General features: G+C 44.8%; 1 long non-coding RNA gene across 1 annotated transcript; it reads right to left on the bottom strand.

Annotated features, from left to right (window-relative positions):
* Positions 1–650: 650 nt before the first annotated feature.
* LOC129381693 (uncharacterized) lies at positions 651–8768 on the bottom strand. Its single transcript, XR_008609807.1, has 3 exons — positions 8334–8768; positions 7098–7203; positions 651–1132 (listed from the first exon to the last, which is right to left on the bottom strand). It is a non-coding gene; the product is annotated as an uncharacterized lncRNA (long non-coding RNA).
* Positions 8769–9274: the final 506 nt, after the last annotated feature.

The raw sequence follows: 9274 nt of genomic DNA, 5'->3' as shown, positions 1-9274 counted from the left end.
AAACAGCTAATTCAACTCCCCCCTGAATTACCAATTTCTGGGCCATTAAGTTTTGCATAATACACTTGTGGTGATTAACACAGAGCCATGTTGGCCTAACCCTAGTGGCACAGGACATCCTTCAAATTATCAGTTGGTACAGAATCACTGAGCATGCTGCTGGTGCTCTTGCCCCCGCTGAGAATACCTGTCGCAAACTAACACACATTTTGTTGCTAAAGGTCCATTACAGAGATACTAAAGAGAAACAATAAATCATTTTAGACTGATAAAACAATCTTTCAGAACTGTATTCATGAACATTGTGGCAATAAGCGGATTAATAGATGAGAAAATGAAGATTTAACTTTCAAGTTTTATGCAGTGCCCGCACATCAGTGTGGAGTCATACTTCAACTAAGTATATTCTTTGACACCTTTACAACAGAATTCATCAATATTGGCCAGTAGAACATTAGCTAGACCTGAACAGACACCGTCAAATTCCATATCACAGCGAGCTGGTGCAGGAATTATAAGGTGGTGGTGGCGACACCAGTTTTCGTTTTTGCAAGTTATCTGGCTTATCAAGCCAATTCTCATGGAGGGAGTTGTTTTTTCGGTGTTGTAGAAAAATGATTTAATAACGCTTAAATAAATTTTCACTTTCGTGTCCCTTTAAAGCAAGCACTGTGCTACATGGCTTGGGCAAGCTGCCAGCCACAGAACCCACGAGTGCTTTTGTTAGGCAAAATAATTTTTACAGAAACTTTCTTGAGGATATGCATCTGAAAATTTTTTTGCCTAGCAATAGTTCTTGTAAATATTGACTAAATCCAATGCTTTCACCTGCAGCTTTGTGTAGCTCAAATCCAGAAAGCAGTGCTCAATAAATGTCAAAACCCTGTGGGCCTTTTCGAGTAGATAACGTGGAAGACCCAGAACGAAGCGAAAAGGCAGGCCAGGCCTGCCAGCAGTGACGATGTCACAAACAATCGCTGCGCATCCATGTGTAGCGCCTCCCTTCAACCTCTTCTTTTGTAAAAGGAGCCTTAAGGAGGCCCCCCGCGAACTGAAAGCCTGAGTTGTTAGCATCCAGGCGCAGCCTCTTCAGCAGGAACTTTTCAACATATACACCGTCGCCGATGTCTACCTGTGAAACAATAGAACAAGCACAGATTAATTTTCTACACTTTTGATCAAGGAAAGGTTAGGAAATAGGGTAAGGTGTGCAAAAACGGAAGTAGCTGCTTCTTGTTGATATGGTTTCAAGAACAAAGTACCCTTACGTATACCATACGTGCGTTGTGCTGAGCTGTGTACTTTCACCTAAGACTAGAAAGTATTGGGAACTTCAATGCGAAAGAAAGACATTCATCTGCCTAGCTCTAAGCGAATGCGTTCCACCCCTTGGCACAGAATGAGATCTGGTGCTGTTCTAGCGATTAGCAGACATTGAAAGCTTCAAGCCTGATTTAGTATTAGGCCAAGGGTCAAGCTGTGCTTGATTATAGTCGGATACAACTTTAGAAAAACAGAGGCGTTTACTCCTCCGAGGCGGATGCACACGAGCATCCACTAATGGTTGCGCACTCTGGACTGATGTCATGCGCCGGACGGCCGGTGGCCCGCCGTCGGAGAAGATGGCCGCCCGGGCTTCGAACTAGGCCAAGTCGCGTCAGCTGTGCGCGTCAATGCCTCGTCACAGTGAATTCCCAAACAGTTTGTCATTGTCTATCATGCCGGAAATATTACTGCAAGCTTACGATGCGGCATCTGTGCTGCGTGCGTATATTCTAAGCCGTGATCCGGCGAAGAAACATTGCAGCGAGCATTGCTGATGCTGCGCTATGCTTTGCCTGAAAACAGGATGTCTCGGTGACTGCTGCATACACACATCCTGCCTGTTTGTTCCATGTTTTTTATTTCGCTCCTGAGTGAAGTTAGGACAAGAAAAGTTTGCCAAAGTCTGGTGCCTGCTGTCAGCTGCGGGTGAGTTCGTGTACCGTGTCGCTGCATTTTCCATCGGACGGGGTAAAGTGATGGAGCAAAACCATTCTGAGGAGAAATTAGAAAAGCGTGCGTGCGTGAAACAAACCTACGAGCGTCTCAACAGAAAATATTTGCAAAAGAAGCCTCCAATGCAAAGATTTGTCGCCGTCAACTTAGCGTGAATGATTGTTGTCAGCAGTGAGATAGCCGAGCGTCTAACAGCGGTGTTCGAGCGTTGTGTATAGCACCGTCGATTTTCTTTCCACCAGTGCTCACCGCGCATGCAAGCTGTAGAATGCGTGCTGTGGCACAGTCACGCATAAGTTGTGTTGCCAGCGTTCCTGCTTCCATGCGTGTTTGCACTTACTCATATTTGTCCTTTTATTTTATATTAGCATTTGTTTTTGCTAGTTTTCTTTCAGCAAAGTCTTTACACATTTTCATTAGCCAATCTCATTCAAAGCACTAACTCCTGTACACTGCACAATTGGCCTCTTCCATCTCATTAAAACCTTTCTCGCTGGTCTACCTCGTCTTCTCAATCTGCCTACTCGCTGCGTTTTCTGTCCTTGTTTCTTGTGCTGTTGCTGCAATGTGAATAACCAACTTGCTCAAAACAAATTTTGATCGCCTATCAAAACAGAAAGGTTTAGAGATACATTTCCTTAAAAGCGTTATGTGGGTTGCACAGTAACTTTGCCTCTTACCTATGTTCATGTTTATGCGTCAGTGCATGTGGCAGCTAGCCAGAAGTGCACATGAAAGGCTGCATATTGTGAAACACCTTGCTATGCTGTTGAATTTTTCATGCATGCAGTCTTAGTAAACAAATGGCTTCACTGCCTATCACATATGATGGAGAAAATTTTCAGCACGAATAACAATGTGCAGTGGGGTGTGATTTCTGTCTGACGCTTTCGCCATTGCAAAGACATTATTCAGTGAATGGAGCCCAGCAAAGCAGTGCACTAAGAGCTTTTGCAACTTTCACCCTTTATTACTTCACAAATGACATTGTCTGAACCTGGCCGTTGATCGACATGCCGATGGCTTGTGAATTAAATAATTGCCTCAATAAAACACATTCAACTTCACTCAGCATTTTTTAGCACAATGCTAGCAGAGCTATTCAGGGTGAATAATTGTGCTTACATTGGTGTTACTTGCCCGGTCAGATAAACAAATACAACAATGGCTGCGGTATGACTGTGATTTGACATGCAGACTGCTAATGGTGCCTTTTGAGCGTGCCCTTGACTACTGCTATTAATAGCTACCCACCTGGGTATATTGGGCCTAACTAAGCTAATGATGTTTGATAATTGTTCTCTTATTCGCATTACTTGCCTGGGCCAGGTAACCAAAATAAACAATGCCACCACATGAATGTGTGTTTGCATGCAAGCTGCCAACAGTGGCTGTCATTCTCCATTGATTGCTGCCATTTCACCAACAGTGGCGACGGATTGACTGCGCTTTGACGTGCAGACGGCTAATGGTGCCTTTCAAGCGTGCCCTCGACTACTGCTATTAATAGCTACCGGACTGAGTATATTGGGCCTAACTAAGCTAATGATGTTTGATAATTGTTGTCATTTTCGCATTACTTGCCTAGGCCAGGTAACCAAAATAAACAATGCCACCACATGAATGTGTGTTTGCATGCAAGCTGCCAACAGTGGCTGTCATTCTCGCATTGATTGCTGCCGTTTCACCAACAGTGCTGACGGCTTGACTGGGCTTTGACGTGCAGACTGCTAAAGGTGCCTTTGAAGCGTGCCCTGATGACTGTTATTTCATCACAGGGCCCGTCATGCTCATAGGTGGCTGCCCAATAGAGTATTGGGCCTTCTGACATTGGTATTATTCATCTCAACGGGCCGGAAAAAACAGTAGGGGCAGCACAACTGCACGCAAAGCACAATGTGCTTTGGCGTGCAGGCTGCTAAGAGTGGCTGTCAATTTCATTCACGTTGACTACTGCTTTTTCGTGTGAAGCTGGACAGTGGATGCCCGAATGAGCATTTCGGACCCCACATAGTTATTCAGGATTAATAACTGCATTTGCATTCAGATTTTCCGGCATTTCAGCACGTTTCCATGCCAACGCTTATATTGAGCATGATCTGTGCAGGACGTTGCTTTTTCAGAATTGGGCTTCCATTAAAAGGAATATGTCATCAAATGAACTGCTTATTTATTTGAGAGGCCACGGGAGAATGCTTGGCTGCTGTGCTTGACACACAGTACACCGCTTCAGTGATGGGAGATCCATTGTTGCGTTTGCCGAGGTATGTGTGGCTGGCAGGAGGTCTGGACCTCGCTTCACGCAGAGTCAGAGACGAGGAGAGTTTTCTCTGCGAATAATTCTTTATACAATGTTTACATGTTGTCGTCGTTATCAGGACAGAGACCAACAGAGCAGCTGCAAGCTGCTTAAATAACACCCCTCAGTCCAAAGATCCCCCAGACAGTCACCAAGGACGAAACAAGGTCGAGAGAGAGAGGGTCCGGGCAGCCTCCGGTGTCCTAATGCCGCTCTCGGTGTCCGGCGCTTCCTTGAACCGCGCTGCGGCGTCGGGACGATTTGGCGGTCGGTCAGAATGGTGCGCCGGTCAAGTTTTATGGCCCGCATAGGACAAAGGGAACCAACTGCAAGGCACTGGGTCGAAACACAGCCCTCCTTTGGAAACTGTCCCCAACACAGCGGGAGTCGTTTGTGGTGCGGGCGCCGCCGGACAAACGAGGGGGAGGGGGGGTTGCATTGCTGCCGGGACGGGGAGGGGCCGAAAAGCAGTCCGTGATCCGGTGGCTGCTTCCGTCGTGGACGCCGTGCAGCCACGAGGAAACCCGAGCCGTGCACGTAGTCGTGTCCGAAGCAGGCAGGCACCATGCAGGGATGAATGCTGCCTCCACGGTCGACAAACCATAGCACTGGCCATCCGTCAGGCAAATCCCAGGGCACAAACATAACACCACATACGCTTCGAGAACTCGTTAGTGATCTTCTCGATCGTCGGTATCTCGTGGTGAAAGAAATCGTGCACACGACCTCAGCGCACATGTGTCCTACTTCGTGCTGCTTCTTCTTTTCTCCACATTTTGTGGGCGTTTTCACGAGGGTGTCGACAGTTTGCCACCCGAAATATGCGAAGCTTTGACCTCCCTCCTCACCTTTAACCCGGTGCTTTCGCTGCCAATGAGCATCTTGGGTTTGTAATGGTTGCGATAAATGCATTGTTTTATATAAGTACTTGTTCAGTAGCAACTGATTCATTTGAAGCTCGGAACAGGAGTAGTAAATTTGCTGTGTACATGTAAACAAGCACAAATGCCATGCAGAGTTGCTCTTTCTACTTTTGCCACTTGCAATGAAGCTAAAGAGCAGACGACGGGCAGCGTTGTGGAAGGCACGGGGTTATTTTTCTGTCGCGATCTGGCATGTGCTGTAGCACATGAGAGCTCTACTAATCCAGTCATCAAAGTCTTTATTTATACATGAGAATTGCGCGTTTCCGAAGCACGATTTTTTGAGCGGGATTATTTTAGTCGCGGAGGCAATCGGACGTCGCGCTTCAGTCATCTGGGCGGGGCCTCCCCTTTTTTCTAAAGTTGTATCCGACTATAGTGACGCACAAGTGCTCGAGAACTATTGAAAAAGACGCAATTGTTTTCGATTTACTGACTGCACTTGGGTGTAAAGCTTTTGTCTGAGAAATGAATAAACCACATACACAAGCAGCATTTTCATAGTTAGCACAGTCTTTAATAGGTACTGATACCTTCAATTTAGAAAGCCCTGTATATTGGGCCTCATCAAACTAATTTCATAAAAGGTTTGGCAAGGTAGAAGCATAGAATTTTAGAGTCATTAGAAGACAGGTGAAATGAGTTATTTATTGCAATTATTACTCAAATTTAAAATTTAGACCACTCGTCCAGTTTGTACATGCCACATAAGCATGTAGATATCAAAAATGGGGATTAGAGAAAACCTTCCCTTGGAGGTTCATTATTGGAAGCAGTCATGCCTTCGAGGAGAAATAACTTCTTTTTCTGTAGGCAGAAATGAGGCTCGGGTATTTTATTGACACATATATATGCCCATGCATATATGTTATCTCTGCTGTAAACCCTTTTTTCATGTATATGCAAGGTGTGTGTGTAACATCTCATTGTGCACAAAATCAAATCCATAAGAACCCGACAAGAAGCTAAACAAACAAGAGAGCAATCCCAGTGACAAGCCATGCTAAACCAACGAGGTAGCCATCCCAGTAACAACCCGTATCAAAAATTTTACTGACATGAATTCTGACCTTTGAAACATAACAGGTGTATATGAATACTATCTACATTAGGGCAATGGGCAACTTTAAACAATGGCTACGCCAACATCAGAACTACGTGGACGAGAAAAGAGTGGCATCAAATGCTTTGGCAGAGCATGCAGCAATGACTAAACACAATAGTGACTGGATAGTGTCTAGCATAATCGGCCAGGAAAGAAATTGGAAGCCATGCCTGTACCTGGATTCCCTGGAGATGCAATCAACAGGACACACGTTTATCTGAAACCAAGGAGCCCACGCCCATCTTATGCTAAAACTTACTTAATTAAATGTGCACTTCCACTTTTTTTAGCCTTATTGTGAACAAGGCTTCCATATGGAAGCCAAAATGTATTGCTTTTAATGTTGTATTTGGTTGGTCTATGTCTTTCTTTGTCATGTTTCATACCGACCACACAGGCTTCTATGAAACTCTTGATGATACAACTTTTGTGCGAAAGCATTGCTTAAGGCACTTTTGCCTAAACCATGTCTTTAGGCGGTACAACGCATTTTTCGAGACACGAAACCTCAATTCATGGTTCTTAAAAAGGCATTTTGGCTAGATTAATATAGTCTATATGGAGTATATAAGGCATAATTACTCAAGCGTCCAATTATATTTAACTCAGAGGAGGCTACTTTAGGTAAATTCATTAAACTGAGGGCACTCCACCAAAACATAAAATTCGTGATCAGCCACTAGAAATCCTGAAAATGGCAATACAGTAAAATGATTGCATATTACACAAATGTGTCCTACAACTCGAAAGGCAGCGCCAGTTTTGTACGCACCTTTGAGAAAGCACACAGATCACGTGCTTTATTGTCGTGCTGTCCAGCTTCCAGCAGTGCAGCAGGTTCCTGCTTGATGTAGGGATGCCTCCAGAATCCGCATAGCCTTCAAAAGTAAGAAATGTTTAATTTATTGTGTTGTGAACCTGGGAATTTGTGATTTACCAGTGTCATGTGGAATTGCAAAGAGAGCCTCACACAGCCAGCTGCATGAATTTGCGTCTGGTTGCACAAATGTCTCTGTTATATCTAAGGAGGTTACACTGATATTTTGTAACAAGCGAAGTTTCAGGAAGGAACGAAATCAGCAACAACAGGCTACCAGGACAATCAAAAACAAAACTCAAATATGCAGTCAAACGTGGCGCATTGGATTAAACAAAAATATTAAGCACATGAAAAACATTCTGAAAGCTAGATCGCGATTTTGTAGCGATGCTATTCCTTTTCGTTATTCGTTAGTGGTTTGACCGTCGCCCCGGCCCGTGCTACGTACTGGAACAGCCGGCCGTTTGCGGTGGGCGACAAGAGTGGTATAGAATCGAGGGGTAAGTATCGCTACAAAATCGCAGTCCTTACTTTATTACGCACTGCCGTATAACCTACGATTGCAAGAGCTGGCATCCCGTTCGTAAGAATTGGTTGGTCTATGTCTTTCTTAAAGGCCGGTGTCTGAAATGTCTCGATTAAAAATAAACTTCGTTACTGTAATATCGGCCTATGTCGGGTCTGCAACATAGAAGACAAATACGCGAAGACACTCAAGAACATAAACAATACACAGGTTCTCGCGACGTGGTCATCCAAACCAAACTGTATACATAGAAAAATCTTCATACAAGCTTCTATCTGCTTAAGCGTCAAACATAGGAATCGTGTGCCAACGCGCGAAGCCCATGATACATCGACGGATACATTACACATGTACTGTACTTGCGGGAATGCATATATAACGAATAACTTCTTGCCAGAAAACTACCGAACGAACAGCAACTTTCAGTGTTTTCATAATTGTGTGCCCATTCAGGCATAGCAATCAAGGCGGGTAGCATATATTTTACAGCAGAATGCAAGTACGCTGTAACATCAGAGGAAGCCTTCGTGAAATTGTTTGCTAAATGTGCACAGCAAGACGGCCAACCTACGATCAGAAAGCGCGTTGCTCTAGCTAATTACACAACGTTCATTACGTAAATCATAAGTTCAAAAATGCGCGCAAGGGCCAAACTTGCTTACCTTTCAAAAAGACTTGGCCAACGCTCCTTCGTCTCAAAGGTACCGAGGCACCGACGTTTTTCTGGCGCAAGCACTGTAGAACTTCCGATGAACTCCAGCTCCACAAAAGCACAACCTTCAACAGTCTTCCATACACTACGATTCGAAGCTCCAGTACCAGACTTTTCACGAGAGCGCGGGCAGGCAGCTCGGCAGAACAAAGGCAGCTCGGACGGGCGCTGTAGTAAGACACTCACTGTCGACACTGGTAGATCGCACGAAACACACGGCGAACTAACGGCGTTACACAAGTCCGGAGGGTTTGCGATGGTTACTGCACACGACAAGGAGCAGATTTTGTCTAGGCACTTCTAAAATATAACTCAAATACCGCCTTACTGCAAGGTGCATTCACTACAACCAACGTGGTATGTCGACCAAACAAATACTGCAGTGGCGCCACTCCACGGTTTTTAGAAAATTGTATCTTAAATGAGAAAATTACGTTTTTTCCAAACAACAATCGGTAGGGACACTTTAACAAATTTCTTGGGTCCAAAAGTGTTAACTTTGTATAAGTATGCACTTTTTTATACGAAGTTTAAGAAAATGTACTGTATATATTAAAAAAAAAATGAAGCGGATGTCGCCTTCAAGATTCGCAACCGCTTCAGTGGCATGCAGTTTACAAAAGCACGGCCTTCGAAATCGGACTTTGTCGCTCAAACGAAGCCGCAGCTGGGAGGAGGGCAGGCATTTAGGCCCCAATTGTTGGGTTTACAGTGCCTAGGTAGGCTTCCTTATTTATAAAGAATATACAGGGACTTACGCCGAACCACGAGCGAGCTTTAAGCAGGGGACACACGGTACGATTTGGCGTCCGATCCAACGTGCGTGTATCCGAACGGTCGAGCGGCGCGTAAGCTCCGCCCAGATCCAGCCCCCCCCCCGTTTTAGTACAT

This window comes from Dermacentor andersoni, chromosome 11 (assembly GCF_023375885.2).
Source record: "Dermacentor andersoni chromosome 11, qqDerAnde1_hic_scaffold, whole genome shotgun sequence".
Lineage (NCBI taxonomy): Eukaryota > Metazoa > Arthropoda > Arachnida > Ixodida > Ixodidae > Dermacentor > Dermacentor andersoni.
This window is presented reverse-complemented; position numbering and strand designations above follow the sequence as displayed.